Raw genomic sequence first — 18974 nt, forward strand, 5'->3', positions numbered from 1 at the left:
GTTGTCATGCTTATTTTTATATTTGCTGAGTTATTTGTCTACTTTAATTCATTTTGAACAGTTCCCACAAACTGTTTCTGCATCACATTCCACACTGCAGAAGGTGGAGCTATTGGTTGCTTCTTCCATATAAATAAGCAAATGTTCTTTGACCGGCAGAGTTTTGAGAATTTCCCAGTTTGTAATTATGAAAATCTAGTACTTGTCATTAAATGAAAGTGGGAGGGGTGGAGTGGAAGGGAGAAAAGGAAAGAAGAGAGGGGAGGGGAGGAGAGAAGGGAAGAAATAAATAGCAAGGAATTTGTGCAATATTTTCTGGGAAATTGCTTTCCTTTCATGAGAGCTGAATTCTTAAGAGGAAGGGATAAAAATAATACCTGAGCAAGTTGTATTTGATTCAAGGATGAACAGGCTTGCAAAGCTCTTGGTTCCCTTAGAAAAGTAGCTAGCTTGCCATACAGAGAATACTTACAGTGCACATTTTCCTACTGGAGAGCAGGCAAGAGTTTTGTTTTGTTTTTTTTTTTCTTTCAGGTTTTAAATATTCTGATTATGGCAGGCTCTTCATCAGGATGGCTGTTTTTATCTGACTCATCACAAACAATGCTAAAAGGCAACTTTAGCAAAGTTTTTTATCTCTTGGGATTTTGCTGTTGGAGGGGGGTTCAATGTGGGGATTTTTGTTTGTTTATTTATGTGCTCCCCCTACATGGCATGTAAGATGAAATAGCTGATCCATACAGAAATGGAAAATTTTTGTATGTTTTGTTAGCATATATTAATTACATATAGTGGGTTTTATTATGGCATAATATACTTTGATCATATTTGCATAGACTCAGCCTTACCCTTCCTTATCCCTCTCTCCTTCCCAGGAATCTTCTTCCTAAATTGTTGTTCTACTTTTATGTTTTTTTTGGGGGGAAGGGGAGGGTGAAGAATCAGCACACATCAAACACATATAGTATTGATAGAGAGGTGCAAGAACTTTACCAAAAAATGGAAAGTTTCAAAAATGTCAGGCTCTAGAGAAGAATGGTTAATGAACTGGCTGGGAGTCACCCTTGGAATAGTTTGTAGATGCTTATAATACTCATTATAGGCATCATATATTGTCACGGAAAAGACAAATGTGCTGTGTTGACATAAAAATATGCCATATGTTATGATTTGCTTATGACATTTCCCCTCACAGGCTCATGTGCTAAATGCTTGGTCCCCAGTTGGTGGCACTGTTTTGAGAGATTCTGGACATTTTAGGATGTAGGGTCTAGTTGGAAGAAGCAGGTCGCAGAGGTGTGGGGGTGGGGAGGGTGTTCTTGAAAGTTATTCTTGGTCAGTTCCTCACTCTCTGTCAGTCATGAGAAGACCAGCCTCTACCATATGCATCTACCAACATGAGGCTCTGAGCAACCACCCAGAGACTGAAGCCCCCGAAATTGTGAACCAAAATACAGCCTTCTTCACTACACTTGTTCTCTTGGGGATTTTGGCCATAGTTTCACAGAAATTAGCTAACTCATCATAAGTAGAAAATGGACTGCTGTGACTAAGGCTAAGCTTTTTTCTGCTTTCCCCCCCCCAAACTTTGTGTGCTTATTATGCATATCTGAATGTGAGTGTATGTGTCTATTTTATATGTATATTGGTTGTATCTATAAATGCATACATACAGTATTTTTTTGTTTTGTTTTTTGAAGCAAGATGTTGCCATGTAACCCAAACAAGGTCTTTAATACTTTGGACAAGATCTGAGATGTTTGTGAACAAAACAGAGGATTTTGTGCTTAAAAATATATGTGTGTGTATGCATGTATGTATGAATGTATGTATGTATATTTGTCACTGGAGGAAGCCAAAGGAATGAGGAGTCAAAAAACCCAGGTGCTCTGGGGCTGGCCAGCCTAGCCAATCAAGAAGCTCAGCAACCAGAGACCTACTTGAAAGAGAAATGGAAGATGGTGGAAGAGGACACTGACATAGACCTCTAGCCTCAGTCAGGTGGCAGTGGCTCACGCCTTTAGTCCCAGTGCGCGGGAGGCAGAGGCAGGCAGATGAGTTCGAGGTCAACAGAGCTACACAGAGAAACCCTGTCTCGAAAAACAAAACAAAACAACAACAACAAAAAACCCTCTAGCCTCCACATGCATGCATACACGCATGTACATTCACACATGTGCAGACCTAACAAACTTGCATTCACACCACACTCATGGACACAGGGGAGAAAAAAGGACAGAAAATCCAATTATTCAAATACTAGGGACTAAATTTTAATATCCCATTGGAGATGGCTCAGCAGTTAAGAGTGCTTGCTGGTCTTGCAACGGACCGGATTTGGTTCTCCTGCACATGGCAGCTAAGAACCATCTGTAACTCCAGTTCCAGGGAATCTGACTCCTAGCTTTTTCCAGCATTACATGCATGTGGTGTGCAAACACACAGACAGGTAAATACTCATATACACAAACTGAGAACGAATACATCTTAAAAAGTGAAACCCATCAGTAGATGAGTAAAAGTCAGGCTCCATGTTGAGACGACTGGGGTGTGCTCTAGGTACAGAGCCCTTCTTTTCACTGTAGCAACTCGAGATGTAAATCACCACTCTGTTCAGCTGCTTTCCCTCACGGTCCTCTTTGATCATGACTTCACACAATGAAAAGATACTTCCTTGTGCTAAGCAAGCGGTTAGCTTCTCATAACCCTGAACAACAAAGGCCCCTCTGTGAGGACTAGGAATCCCTCTTGGAATAGAGCGAAGGCCCCCAGCTGAACCGTATCCAAGGAAGATGTTGCAAAGCTTGCAAAGCTTGTTGGGAGAAAGGAGCTCTACATGAGATCTTTTCTCTCCATTCAGATAATGGCCTCACTTAGAGGTGGGGGTGGGAGGCCATCAAAGGAAAGCAGAGGCCCGACCTGAATGTGTTTGCCAATTACAAGGAAAAGCGCCGGTGCCAACTCGGGCTTATCATGTTCAGAATTTAATGCCTTTTGGAAAGAAATTGGTTTCCCTCTGGTGAAGAGAACAGAAGGTTATAGAAAAAGACTATCCACTTGGTGATACAAACTGATGCAAAAATCAATCTGCAATTAAGCCACGGCTGGCTCAGTTCCCCTCTGTCATGCCCACCAGGGAAGCCAGCATGGTGCCACCAGTTTCGGACTGCCAGTCTCCTGGCTTGGCATTCTAGGCCCCTCCTGGCCTAACCTGAGCCCACCTTCTAAATTTGAATCCTACCCAGTGTCCTTTTCTCCACTCACAAACCTGCTCCACACACCATCCTCACATCAGTCTACTCTCCTCATGGGGAGGGTCCATGGGATGGTTATAAACTACCTGTGCATGAGTCTGCCATGTCTGGGGCCTCTAGCAAATGCTAGCACCTCTTCCTTTACCCTTCTTTCTTCTCTATTTTTTTGTTTTTGTCTTTTTGTTTTGTTTTGTTTTTGAGTTTTTGTTTTTAAAGACAGGGTTTCTCTGTGTAACAGTCCTGGCTGTCCTGGAATTCCCTTCGTAGGCCAGGCTGTCCTGGAACTCACAGAGATCCACCTGTCTCTGCCTCCCAAGTGCTGGGACTAAAGGCGTGCACTGCCACCACCACCCCACTCCTTCACCCCCACCCTTCTTTAAGCAGAAATTCCCCTTCCTGTTACAGGTACTTGAGCTTTCTGGTAATGACAACCCCTTTAAGAAAAGACAGAAAATTGGGTAGTGATGAGCAGGAGAGGTAAGGAGCGCCACCCCTTTTCTGTAAGAGGGCTTTGTGGAGACCTTCTCATTGCATGCCATCAAGGAACAGCAATGGGAAAGACCCTCAGATTGAGGAATCTCCAACCTGGACGGTCGCCCAAGAACTCAATATCCAGTCCAGTTGATGCAACACGCAAGAGGCTTTATTGAAGTTGTTTAACGAGCTAACCCCATGTTAGCTCGGGCCTTTCATCCATCCACCATGGGGGGTAGCTAGGAAAGACACTGGGAAGCCACTGCATAGATATCTTATAGGGCAGCGTAAGGGGAGTGTCTAGGGGTACGCACAGGCTCAGGATTGGTGTGCCTCCAGGCTTGGAGGGTTTGCCCTGTGTTGATTGGTCAACTGGTTGTTATGGCCCATAGGCCCTCCCAGGGCGGTTGCTATGCTCTACACATCATTGCTGTGCACTTGTCTGTAGAGCACACCCAGAGTTGTAAAGCATAGCACCACCAGCTAACTTCTGATTGGTTCCTTGCCATGAGGCAGGCATCTGACCTCCTAGTGACCAAGGCAAGGTCAGGCAAGCTCGTGCTAGGCTGTTATGGCTGCTGAAATGGGGAGCTGGTCCCTTCACTACCATATCAGTACCTTATCACCTGCCAATCCTGAGTTGCCCGTGATCTGTATACTTCAACTAAAGGAGCTAAAGCACAGAGAGGTTGAGAAATCTTCTCTAGGAAACACAGCTCATAATTGATGAAGCAAAGATTCCAATTCAGAACTTTCTGATTGTAGTGCTAGCCCCGTCTTTCCAAATGAAAATGCCTTTTCAAAGATGTGCAAACTTTGAGCCACTAGCCACATTTGCCCCTGGCATCTGTGAGGAGTCCAGCAGTGTCAGGAAAAGTAAGAAATACCTCTCCCGAGATCAGGCATGAGAACTAAACAGCAAAAAGAGCACAGAATATTCCATGGTCAGTTGCTGGGGAAATACCAAGCAATACAGGACTGTTTACCCAGCAGACAAGGGACACAATGCCTTTAGGGGTTTAATGTCCTTGAAAGTGCTGGAGGGAAAAAAAAAGTTCTATCCAGCAGAATGTCCAATGTGCTCTATCCCCAAAGGCTGATAGGTTAGCATATACCCACATACAGCTTTTAAGCCAATGCAATGTGGCTGAGTACTGCCACTGGGGAACCAATCATCTAATTATATTTAATTCCCAGTAATTTCAATTAAAATAACTACATGTGGCCAGCATTTACCATTTTTGGATTGTGCTGCTCTGGAACATTCTAAAAGGTTGACAGCACTTTGCCGATAATCCGTATTAAACCACCAGGTCTCAAACTTTTTTATTTATGTTTTGACTGTAAGCTTTATGTCTTGAAGTGCAAAGGAAATTTTTCAGAGTATTGATGGCCTAGGAGGGTCTGAAAAAAATAATATGTGTAAAGGCTTGGAAGTCTTTGAAATACATCAGACTGGCTGGAAATAGCACTAGACAGGGTTTCAGAGATTATTGGGGAAAGCCATGGATGTTGCATAATGGAGACCCTGGAGGGGGCCATAATGACTTGACAAGCAGCTCCCAGCTACTCAAGACTCACTGGCCAGGAGGGCCTTGATGAGAAGAAATGTGCTTCACAGGACTGGTACCACCCATGTGTTTGGATCTTGGCTTAAATTCATTTTTTAAATGTCTTATTCTCGTGAGTGGTGTGATGTATATGCCACGTGTGTGTAGGTGCCCATGGAAGCCAGAAGAAGGCATTGGGCAGAGTTACAGGCCATAGTGAGATGCCCAGTGTGGGTGCAGGAAACCCAGCTCAGATCTTCTGGAAGAGTGGCAAGCACTTCAACTGCTGAGCCATCTCTCCAGCCCTTGTAGTTTCAATGTTGCTCTCCCAAGGGTCTGTCCCTCACTCAGACGCACACTTATCACTCTAATCGCCTGCTTCCAACTATTTCCTACAAAGTTCTGTCTCTGGTTGTAATATCTGTCTACCCACCATGTGACATGTCCAATGGTGGGTGGAAGAAAGTGACCCATTGACCTTTAATGTCTTTAGCCTTTAGTGAGTTCAAGGACAGCCTGGCCTACAAAGCCGGTCCAGGACAGCCAGGACTACACAGAGAACCCCTGTCTCAAAAAACCAAAAATCAAGACTCCAGAATACTCATTCCGCCTCACAGGAGGTTGTCACTCTATAGGTCAAGCTACACACCATTACCGCAGCTTCCTGGTACCCTGACAAAAAACAGGAGTTCAGAATTCTTTGTTGGCTAAGTAAACAGCACCCCTTGCTTCCTCTTTGTCATGCTCGGTATGCCTAAAGGCCTTCCTGTCATAACTGGCCATCACCGGTTTCCCCATCTGCCTGACTCAGAACTGTTGGCATCTCAGAGCCTGGCTTGAACTTTTGAAACCCCAAAGCCCACCTGCAGGGACACACTTCCTCAAACAAGGCCACAAATTCCTCTCAAGTACCACTCCCTAACAACCATGCATTTAAATATATGAGCCCATGGGGTCATTCCTATGCAAACCACTACACCAGGCTTATCTTGTGTTTGTATGGAGTCACCTTCAGAACAACCCTATAATAAGGCTGGATGTTACTCTTTCCCCCAACTTGATGTTGGCAAAACTGAGATTGAGGGAGGGAAGATTTGTGGTGAACTCAAGGCCACCCAGCTTCTAACAACCCACTCCAGAGCCCACTGTCTCAACTAGAAGAGCAGACCATCTTCTGTGCAGCACTTTTAGAGCCCCTCCTCCTCTTCCAAGCCCCACTAAGAAACAGCACATTGCTTTCCTTTCTCTGCAGTCTCTCCCAGAGCACCTCACTTCTGAAGTAATAGTGTAGATTTTGCACATCCAGCAGTTCTCCACCTCTGCATACCAGCTGGGTATAATACAATCCAACCAACTTCCTGCACTAGCTGCCCTGAGGTAGCACCAGATGCCACAAGGTGAGGACCAAGGCCACAAGACTGCCCACACTTCACATGCTGGTTACACACCTGGGCCCTGAACATGTGGCCAAGCGGCAATAAGTCAGGGTTTTTCAAGGTACACTCCTTGGACTCAATAGTTTGTTTGAGTGGCACATAGAACTGAGAGAAACTATTGGGTTATATTTACTGGCTTATGACAAATGATACTTTAAAGAATTGGGTGAGCAGCCAGACGATGCAGAACAAGGCAAGGTCCAAGAGGGCCATAAGAGCTGAAATTTCTGCCCTGTGGAGTTGAGAAGCACACTCCCAGCACACGGGAACATTTATACACTACACAGGGATATTTATACACTCTTTGGCAAACTCTACTGCCTGTGGAATTTGCAGAGTTAAATCTTTATCTAATTTCCAGTATCTACCATCATCTCTAACTCATGCATACACATACACAGACACAGACACACACACACACACACACACACACACACACACAGAGAGAGAGAGAGAGAGAGAGAGAGAGAGACAGAGAGACAGACAGACAGACAGACAGAGACAGGCAGAGAGAGAGAGAGAGAGAGAGAGAGAGAGAGAGAGAGAGAGAACACATAGAGGAGGAGAGAGAGAGGCAGAGAACCAGAGAGAGAGATATCAGTGAATGTTATTGAACCAACCAGAACCTCTACTTGGTGCTGTAGTGATGGTGGTAGCATGCTGAGGCTGTCTAGGGAACCCAACCTAGATCGTCTCAGCAGCATAAACTCAAGTGTGATAGGCAGGGTTCCTTATGTCAAGAGACCACTAGGACTCAGGAAATTCCAGGGTCTTTTGGAGCTCTATGCCAGGAACCTGAGACAAGGATCAAATCTATTTGTTTTACCATAACTTCCTATATGATTTTTATGGGCATTTTCACTAGCCCTTCTGGTGAAACAGCCTTATAAGTAAAATTGATCATAAAAATTAAAGTGGGGGTGGGGCTGGAGAGATGGTTGAGAGCTTAAGAGCACTGGCTGCTCTTCCAGAGATCTTGAGTTCAATTCCCAGCAACCATATGGTGGCTCACAACTATCTATAAGGGGATTTGATGCCCTCTCCTGGCATGTAGGCATACATGAAGACAGAGTACTCATACCAAAAAAAGGGGGGAATCTCTGATGAGTCAAATGATGTTGCAAAGACTAGCCATGCTGAGCTTGTTTTGTGACTTAGATCAGAAGCTGGGCATGTGACAGTTGCTTATAAACTAGCACTTGGGAGCCTAAAACAGGCATGCCCTGAGTTCAAAGCCAGTCTTGACTTCATAGTAGAACCATGTCTTTAAAATAAATAAAAATTAGAAAGAATCCTCTTTGAACTATCCATGTTAGTGCGGGGAAATTATCTTTCTTTCAGATTTTACAAATGACCTCAAGAAAACTATCCTCTGGAAACTCTTCAGGTGCACCACTTTATAGTCCCAAAGATGTAATGTCATCTAGGGTGTCATAGCCTGGTCTACCTAAAGCTGTACTGTCATCACTATGCCACAGTGATTCTCTCTAAACATTCTTAGTTTGGATGTCATCGTCTCTTGGTTCTTCTAAGCAACAGAGTTCTACCCAAGTGGCAGAAATTTGGGGAAGCATCTAATGTCACCAATGCAAGTTCATGATGGTTATATGAGGTTATTTGGCGATTAGCTGAGCTCTCTATCAGAGCTTTCTGTATGACTTCCTCAACAGATGCAGTTGGCTCTTTGTGTTTGCATCAATAGATTCTGCCACTTGCAGAAAGTATTTAGGAGAAGCTATGACATGACTGTTGACACATACAGTGTAGTTACACCTCTGATGGTTGCATCTGTAGTGAACATGTGGAAACTTGTTCATTCTTCCCTAAATAATGCAAAGTAATAACTGTACACAGCATTCATATTTGTGATCTAGAGATCACTGAAAATGCTAGAAGCAAGGCCACCACCTAAAGAATAAAGGATATGGGAGGATGTGTGGATTATATGTAAATAATACACACCATTTTATGGAAAGGATGGGAGCATATGGGGGTTTGAGAACCATCTCCCATGGATACCAAGGGACAGCTGTCCATTAAGGCCAGTGGGAAATTTGTGTCACCACTCTAAGAGTTGTAGGTATTTATCTTAAGCAATTGAGTTAGAGCCTCACAGAGGCCTTCCTGTGCATTGTGAAAATTAGCCTCACTTATAGTGGGGTCCAACCCTGTAACCAGTAACAGAGTGCCTCCCACACCTCAGCAGATATAAGGGGCATCTAAACTTGTTCACTAATGTCACTCACCCCTATTAGTGATACTGGGGATTCCCTAAGATCACTAAGCATGGTATGAAGGTCTTATGTCCCTTACACTTTCTCTGGGGGAAAGTTTAGTGTATCTACTAAAGGGGATCAGAGGAAGGAATTGAGGGAGCCTGTCCTAAAGTGACATTTACAAGGCAAGCAGGCTGGGGTGGGAAAGGAAAGAGAACTTAGTAGAGATGAATACAAGACTAAAGTCCTCCATAACCACCCTTGGCTCCACCACTGTGACCTGCCCTATGCAAGGCACACGGCAACTGCACCATGCACATTACATGACACTAGTTCTTTCAGAACCCAAGAACAGCAATTGTCAAATAACTGTTAGCTAGTCATGTAGCCCACCTTCGTTTAACAATGATACTATCTGGAATAGGTAAGGTCCTGAAGGGAATGGGAACATCTCCTTTCAAACCAAGGAAATCATATGTGGTGTGTGGTCATTTGGTTATGCAGGTATGGGAAAAACTAAAAACCAAATGAGATGATGAGGTGACACAGATCGTCAAAGTAGGTAGATCTTTGCACCTGCTGTGATTTGAATATTTGTCCTCTGTCCAACTCGTATTGAACTTTAACCCTAGTGCAACAGTGCTAGGGGTTGTGGGCTCTAGAGAGGTGCTGTCAGGAAGAGGGGAGTAATATGAATATCGCAGGAGTGGGTTCCTGGTGGGAAGGGGCATCCTCTCCTTCTCCCTTGCCTGAACTTGTCATCTTAGGTACATTCATCAATGCCCACCCCTAGTTACACTCTGACGTTCACCAAATAAAACCTTCTACCACGTGCTGTTGTAACAAGAAGGCCCTCGCCAGATGCAGCCATTAGATCTTTGCAGCCTCCAAAGTGAGAAAAATAATTGCTTTTCTTTATAAATTACACAGTCTGCGGTGTTATACTTTAGCAAGAAAACATATACTAAAACACCACTGAGAGATGCTAAGAGATGTCAGTAGACATGAAGGGATCCAGTGCAGCCTGGTAGGCACCGGAAGCTTTAGAGAACATAGACTTGCTTCCAGGACGGGTAGGAGCCTGTTTGAGCTAGAGAGGAGGACACATGCATCCCTGATGTCTCCCCTCTTTGCCCTCCAGTCTAACCCAGCACTATCATAGGTGGGCTCTATAGGTAGGGGAGCTGCAGAAATATAGCTCCCTGGAAAACTTCTGGGCAAAGGAGGAAGATGAATCCAACAGAATACTGACCCGCCACAGTGTGTTCTTCAAATGACTTCCATATTTTAAGCACTTGATATTTCTTAATTCTTTCCTGTTACATGCCACAGCCATGGATAATGGGCCATACATAAATTAGAAAATGTACTAGTGGAGTAATTCTGTTGGTGGAGTGGTTTCTAGGACACACAAAGCTCTGTGTTTGAGCCTTAGAACCGCATGAAACTAGGCATGGCGGTACAAGCCCATAATCCTCACACTCAGAAGATGAAGGCATGGGGATCAGAAGTTCAAGCTCATTGTCAGCTATGTAATGAGTTTGAGGCCAGTCTGGAATAGATTGGACCCTGCCCTCTCTGGGACCCTCAAAAATAAAAGTGATAAAAGGTTACAAAGCATAGCCAGAATCATATCTGTAACCTCACTCCTTGGAAGAGCAATGATATGGTTTGGGCCATATCATTGTCCCTAAAAGGATTCAGCTCCATGTCATAGGGACTCACCAGGTTACAGTGTTAAGATGCTAGCCTCCCCCTTTTAAATAAAGCTGACCTGACCCAACCAGGGACAAAGCAACACAGGCAACTAAAAGCAGCAGCAGAACAGTTGTCACCAACCTATGAACCCAGACAGCAGCACCTGGGAGCTGATGAGAAATTCAGACTCTTGAGTCCCACTCAGACTCAGGTGGATCAAAACAACCCAGGGCCTCTGTTGGTGTGCCTACCAGGAACCTTCATTCTCTTTGTATACACACACACACACACACACACACACACACACACACACACACACAAGTGGGGTGAAGAGGGAAGGAAGTGAGGGAGGGAGAGGGGCAGTGAGGTAGAGAGAGAGAATCTTTATGAGAAATTGTATCTCATCCAGGCAGCACCAACTCTCAGGAATTTACAATCCAGGGAACAGGGTGCAGCTTTTCAATGGCTTCCTAAAACAGTCCCTACAGGGCACCTGGTCTCCCTCAGAGCCAGGCCATTCTGTGTGCTTTCTGTTCCATTTATTCCCTCATGTACATTGTGTCTTTTCCCCACAATATTCTGGAGTCTACCGAAGAGGCAACTCCAAACCCTTCCAGTTGGCTCCTGCTAACTTTAGGGTACATCTTTACCTCCCATTTCATGGCCATGGACCATCAACTGGAAGGTGGGACTCCAGGCCAGTTCATACACAGCCTCAGGAGAGACACTGCTCATGAACATGCCTGATAGAGAGGCACAGAATCCCAGAGGGTCTTGAACCCTCTATACCTCACAAGTTCCTTCTTCACTCAGCCTCTGCCACAGAAGTAGATAGCAAAGAAAAACTAAGACTTTCCCACTTCAGAGTTTCCTGAGAAGTTTTGAAAGGGGGCCTATGCAGGATTTTAAGAGCCTTTCCCACCTGTACTGTGGTCTTGATAGATTAAGGAATAATCTATCTAGCCTTGTCGGGTCAGACCTGCAAGAGCCATTATACCATGGCCACTAGAACTAACATGACAGATGTGCCTGGAATATTTACTGTGTTCTTTGCTGGCAAACCTTACTATGGTAAGCACCTGAACTACTTGTAACCTGATTCTGGTGATTCTGAGGCCTTGTCTATCCCAAGTGTGTGCCTCCCTTGAAATTAAACTATTAATAACTACTACAGCCTGCCATCTGGCGGTAAGAAGATGAAATGACAACTGGAAAGTTCAAGTCAGGAGAAAAAAAATTCCATTTTGCAAAAGCTATTGAGCACAAGCTGAGAAGAAGGTGTAGGAAGGCCAGAATGTACCAAGATAGATAATAGGAAGTGGTCATGTAGAAAACAATAACCACTTCATTAGTAATAGCTATACTATCTTTATAGCAGTTATCCTCACTTGACAGGCTTATTGTAAAGTGGAAATGAATTAAAACAAGAAAGTCCTTTAGCCAGCACTGGATACACAGTAATCACTCATATGTTAGCTGCAGTGTTATTACATTTTATGTTTAATTACATGTATGTATCTATGTGTGGATTATGTACATGAGTGTAGATACCCTGAGAGGCTAGAAGAGGGTATCAGATTTCCCCAAGCTAGAGTGACGTGGGCAGTAGGAACCAAACTCAGGTCATCTGGAAGAACAGAAAGCTCTCTCAACTACCTGGAGCCACCTCTCCATCCTTTGTGTGTTTATTCATAAGCACTGGTGGTCCTCGGGCATGATAGAAAATGCTTTATATCTGCAGTTCTCAACTTGTGGAGGGGGTCAAATGACCCTTTCACAGGGGTCACCTAAGACCATTGGAAAGCACAGATATTTACAATAGGATTCATAACAGTAGGAGAATTAAAGTTATGAAGCAGCAACAAAAATAACCTTATGGTTGGGGGTCAGCACAATGTGAGGAACTGTGTTAAAGAGTCGCAGCATAGAAAGGTTGAGAACCCTGCTCTCCATTCTCTCATCTCATTGTTCATAGCAGCCTGATAAGCGAGGACTATCACCCTTCCTGGTTTGCTGATTAGACAAGTGACACTCAGAGGTAAAGAATCTTTCTGGAAGCTGTAGGACTTTCCTGCATGGGACAGATGTGACTGCAGCTCACCTCTGACCTAAAACAATTCACTTGTTTGTGCATTAAACTACCGGGGTGATGGGATGAGTCTTCTCGGTGATTATAGGCATGTGATACCTACCATTCCATGCTTTTACCCACTTACCCCCACCGCCTCCCAACACACACAGGGTAGGGTAGAGGGAGAGCCTGAGAGCCTGAGAGCCAACTATAAGCTTTCCCATGGAGCACTCACAATATCATTGTATCCCCAGACCCTAGCGTAGTGCCTGGTACATACCAGAGGCTTGGTGTGTATGCATATCTGCCAATGGCTCATCAAACATCTATCATTTTATTTTTACCTATATATGTGTCTATGTAAGTATATGCCGTGTGCCCACAGAACCCAGAGACATCAGAGTGTGTGAAGCTGGAGTTACAGTAGGCAGTTATCAGCCTCCCAATGCGGCCACTTTGAACTGAGTCTGGGCTCTCTTCATGAACAGCAAGGGCTCTTAACCATGAACTGTCTCCCGAACCCCAGTCAAGTGTTTGTCTTAAGGACAGTGGGCTGATTACTAAATCAGAAAGGAGGGTGGCATCAGATTTTAAACAGAAGACCAGATGAAAGGACTTTAAGAACTGTCAAAATGACCATCAAATCGTAAAGACCATAGCAAGAGCAACAGTGATATTATCGTGGTATTTGAAGAGAATGTGTCCCCACGTGCAACATGAGCAGCAAGGGTCCTGTGGACCCCACAGCAGTAAAGCTAGGGATCAGGACCTGGTCTGTTTCTCTTGAGTTTTGAAAGTAGAAGCATCACAGTGGGGATGTAGACACCTCCTCATGTGGACATCCCTGCCAAGACCAGCTGTGCAAGGCCGTGGAGGCAGCCTTCTAAATGGTGCAGTTCCAACAGGCCCAAGGCAGCCTTTCACTGAGAAGTGCCCATGAAACTCCAGCTGTGTCTCCCGATGAGGTAATGAAACTGGCTTCTTAGTTTCTTAGTCCAGGTGTATGGTGGTTTGAATAAAAATGCCCCCCATAGGCTCATAAGCAGTGGCACTATTAGGAGGTGTGGCCTTATTACAGTAGGTGTGGCTTTGTTGGAGGAAGTGCATCACTAGTTGGGTGAGCTTTGAAATTTCAGAAGCCTAAACCAGGTCTAGTGTGACATTCAGGCCCGGTGGCTCCCTCTTCCTGCTGCCTGCCAATCTGATGTAGAACTCTCAGCTTCTTCTCTAGCACCATGTCTGCCTACACACCACCACGCTTCCAGCCATGATGACAATGGATTAAACTTCTGAAACTGTAAGCCAGCCCCAGTTAAATGCTTTCCTTTATAAGAGTTGCTGTGATCCTTCACAGCAATAGAAACCCTAACTAAGACAGGTTGTTTTGGAAGGCCCAGATGTCGGGAATTTCAATGAGCTCCCTGGTACTCAATACCTTTCCCAAGGCCCACCACATGAAGAAGAAGGTCCATTAGATGCCCCCTACCCTCAGAGGGTTTCCTTAAGCTGAGACTCTCACTCCTACCAGCAACTCTGCTTTTTGCACCTGTGTCCTTATCTCAGAGCCCTGAGGCCCTAGTTGAAGAGACCTGAGGTACCGTAAATGTAGGGAGTGAGACTGAGAATTGGGGCTAGAGGAGAGACCACTGGAGTAAAACCTTTCTCCACTGGGTGAGGATCATGATTTGAGGCCCAGTGGACCTCAGTGGTCTCTCCACAAGCTTATGGGCTCCTTTGCAACCACTGAGCAAGTTTCCCAGTGCAGGCTAGCATAGATGCCATAAGGACTTCATCTCCAGCTTCAAAGAATGTGTAAACCAGAGCAAATCATGGGCAGATGGTGGTGCGTGGCAGTTCTCCTTTCCCACTGTCACATCTGGATGGTGAGATCTGGAAGAGATGCAATAGATTCCTGATGGCATACAAAGACATCAAGGACTCAAAGGAAGAAGCAGTCCTCCGTGTCTGTGACGCTGGAGATGGGAGTTGTGGTAGGGCACAGATTTTTGACACACACCTGGCTAAGTGTATGGAAACCCCACAGTATAGCATTGATGTGTAAGACTCCAGAGGAGAAGGGCTGCCCTCTCCATCATAGTTTCTCCCAAAACCTCCCACTGCACGGGTTCTAACAGTTGCCAGTAAGTTTACTATGGAATATATTGTGTGAGCCAGTATTTTAGGGAAATACTGGGTTAACTAAATAACACTAGCCTTTATTATAACTCCAAATGTGTTCATCTTTAATCTCTGCTCTCTCCAAGCCTATTTGACCAGGGAACCTTTGGGGGGAGAAACCTATGAGTATATCTCTCTCTCTCTCTCACTACAAATTCAACCCAATTCTCGGCAATACATATTCATATCTAAAGCGCACCATCTATCTAAGTGGAGTATTTAAGAGTGCAGATAATAGAGTTGTCCTGCAATCTTTCAACATCTCAAACAGAAGCTTGGTGCCTTTACGTAGAAAAATGTCATCCATGTGAGATTTTATAGTCCATAGCTCATCTTGTAATCCCTCTTCCCCTGTGGAGTCAGCGCACTGTCAGGTTGGGCCAGCTTCTCATGTCCTCCATAAACAGTCTACACCTGCTGATGCTTCACCCATTCCTCTTGCCATGACAGCTCAGTACCCAGTAGTATCTCCCTAAATATTTGGCCACCTTGCCCTCTGGCCAGGTTCTGTTTTCTAAATATTAGCAAGTTTTCAAAACAGAGTTGAAATATAGTGTTTCATTTTACTACAGCTCTCTCACAAATACCCCCAGCAGCCTCCTAAAACCTCAAGCCACTTCTTGGAAGGGATTTTAAAGTCTCACTTCACAGGATCCCTGAAGCAGCATGTCCTAGTTGCTTAGAAGTGTACCACAGGGGAGGAAAGTCATGGGTTCCCATCCCTTTCAGTTCATGACTTGTGATTCGGGACCACTGGGTAGGGAATGTGTGTGATCTGAACATGGAAACGAAAAGACCTATACACATGTAACCCCAGCACTCGGGAGGCTAAGGAAGGATGATAGAGAGTTCCAGACTAGACTGGAACCGCAAGAGTGTTTCAAAACAAAACAATACACCAACACACAAGGTACCCAGTCCCATCTTTCTCACCTGTCACTCACCCATCATTCCTACATTTAACTAGTGAGGATGAAGTGTTTTGTGCAGTTACATGCAGTGCTTGAGGTAAAAATGGCTGACACCATGGCAGGAGGAGTTTCCTCTGAGGAGAGGGTCAGCCTGAGGACAGGGCCCCATCTGTGACTGTTTGTTGCCCCTGTCTTGTGTAGGCCCAATGCAGGCAACCACGGCTGCTGCTGTAAGTTTATGAGTACTGTGGCTATGGCATGTCCAGAAGACAGTGTTTCACAGCCCTGCCTCCCATCATCTGGTCCTTTCTAACCCCTCTTGTTCCCTGGACCTCCATCAGTGAATCTTACTTGGATCCTGTGTTACTATGAGGAGTAATAAATGGTGATCTTTCTAGTTCCCTTACTCCATATATATTTGTTAGCTGCTTTCCTACTTGCATGACAGAGCTGGCACTTTCCATTTTGCACTCATCTCACTGTGGTCTCATGGCTCATCTTTTTCTTCAGTGGGCTAGAATCCTTGATAGTCCTGTTTGTTTTGATGGTCTGATGACTCCAGACTTGGCCAGTAGAACCAAACTAAGCTGGCTCCAAGCACTCACTCTCTACACCAGCTCTTACCCCTTGGCGCCCTGATGAATGCTGTCGATTTCTCTAATACAAAAAGCCAAGACTCCCCCTGTTCTGCTCTCCCTACCCCCATTCCCATTGTGAAACAGGATTTTCTTGCCTGGAAATTTCACCACTAACTAATGCAGCCCTGACCATCTTCAAACACGGGGCTGTTTAACTTCAACACAAAACATGGGACAGTTTGCAGTATGCAGGAGTCTGGGAGCAGGTGGCGCCAGCAGTAGGTGGACTCAGCCATCCTAATGGTATTTGCTTTTCCCCTGTGTAAACCAAACCCTGGCTGCAAAAGCTGTGCCCTTTGCTTCCCTGTTGCTGTTTATATCACTCCAAAGACAAGGTAAATTTGGATTCCCCTTAGCTATCAAGGGCTCCCCCTATAAATTAGGCAGCTGCTTCCAAAAGTCAAGCAGGAATGAAGAAGGCAGGTAGATTGCTCCTTTGGAACGTGGTCTCTCATCAAGGGCTGGTATTTTTCTAATTCCATGTCCCATGCTGGAGGAAGGATGTTCCCTTTTGCTCAGAGAGTTCCTTGTTCCAGGAAAGATAGGGATAAGATATTGATATAGGTACGGGAAATGGATTAAACTAACCCTAATATGTATAAGGAAGAATAATAGAAGATATGGGTGTGAGCTGGGGAGAGGTAAGTACCTTGGTCCCCACCCTGTTCACCTTCGGGTCATAGAACTTTGAACATTAGAGCCAGTTGAGAGAAGGAATGTCACCAGGAAAGGAAATCACAGACTGGAAAGAGGGCAGGACCTATACCAGGAAGAGTGTCCCACAGCTCAATTTGGTACCCGACTCAAAAGCATGGCTCTCAGGACCTGAAGCTGACCTGAAGGAACGCCAAGCTGGACCTGAAGGAACGCCAAGAGGTGGACCCTAAGGGAGGTGGTTCGAGAGAAAAGATGGGAAGATGACTCTCAAGAGGGCTACTCACATAGCCTGTAATTGAAGGTTTAAGAGTTCAGTATGGATCCTGTCTTTCCCTAGGAGAGATGGCAAGCCAGAAGACTGCAGGAAACACATATGCAGTTGAAGGCCTTGGGTTTGATCTCTAGCTTGTCCACCTCTGTCTGTCTGCCCACCTTGGGAAATCAGTGGTTTTGGAGGAGGAATGTTAAATCCCAGCCATTCTTGCATCTCTAAGCAATTTACTCTGTGGCCTGAGCCCAGCAGAAGGTGGGGAAAGACTTTCAAGCTTCACTAGGTAATTGGTCCCCAGGATCTAAGCAGCCACTAGGAAGCTGGAAGGGACCAACTGCCCCCCCCCCACTTCTTTCTCCCTCCTCTTCTGGCTGCTAAACTAGAACCCCAAAAGCTGACCAACTTGTTAATGTTTTATGATGCTTCAGTTATAGGACTGTCTGCAGTCTGTCCTTTTTGGTTTCTCAAATACTGCTGAGCCCCTCACCCCTTTTCCTTTTCTTCAACTTTGTCTTCACTTGTTACCTTCCTATCTGGATTTTTTTTTAAAAAACAAGACTCTAAAGTAAGCAAAGGCATTGCAGGTCAGGATTTCAGAGCCAGTCCTGCAATGAGGAGGGAAAAGATGTGCATGGTACTTTCTTTGTTTGTTTTTTGGTTTTTCGAGACAGGGTTTCTAGCTCTTGTAGACCAGGATGGTCTCGAACTCAGAGATGCGCCTGCCTCTGCATCCCGACTGCTAGGATTAAAAGCTTGCGCTACCACCCGGCTGTGCATGGTACTTTCTAACCTAATCTATTTATCCTTCTCATCTATGAGCAAAAAGTGAGGCAGTGGGGAGATAGTGCTAGAAGCACAATCCTAAAAGCTCTCTCTCTCTCTCTCTCTCTCTCTCTCTCTCTCTCTCTTCTGTGTGTGTGTGTGTGTGTGTGTGTGTGTGTGTGTGTGTGTGTGTGTGTGTGTGTGTGTTTTATTAGTTCAAGTTAGGAACAAGCTTGTTTCACATGTCAATCCCTTGTCCCTCTCCCTCCTCTCACCCCCATCCCTCCTCCCTCACCCCCGTGTGTGTGTGTTTATGTGCTGCTACTGAAGCATCCATCCCTTTTTTCTCTTCAGGGCTGTTGTGCTTGGGTGTATGTATGTTTAGCACTTGATGTCATGATTGACAGACCTGTATCATTGGTCTTTTTTCCAGAAACAGCTACTTCTTAGTGTTGCTAAGGCCTGTGTCTTGGCAACTAGAGTGCATGTTTTGTGAGTATAAGGTGTGTGTGTTTTAAAAACACAAATAAGGCTTGGAGAGCTGACTCCATCATGAAGATGGATCATAAATAATCTGTGACATATCCAGGAGTAGCACATGCTAGGGAGACAAATCAAAAATAACCAAGTGGGAAGATAAAGAGTGATGGCTGGGTGGCCAAGTGGACATGCAAATTCACTATCTAAGGGATTCAGTGCTTGGGGAAAGGGAGGTTGGGTATATAACCACTTCCTGTGCTGCAGAAAAACCACCACAAACTTGGGGTTTTCAGACAAGCAGCCAGAGCTTTTAGAATTGGCATCAGTGGGTTGCACTAAAGGACACTAAGTGTGACCAGGGCCCCATTGCTGCCAAAC

The sequence above is a fragment of the Cricetulus griseus genome (assembly GCF_003668045.3).
Source record: "Cricetulus griseus strain 17A/GY chromosome 1 unlocalized genomic scaffold, alternate assembly CriGri-PICRH-1.0 chr1_1, whole genome shotgun sequence".
Taxonomy (NCBI): domain Eukaryota; kingdom Metazoa; phylum Chordata; class Mammalia; order Rodentia; family Cricetidae; genus Cricetulus; species Cricetulus griseus.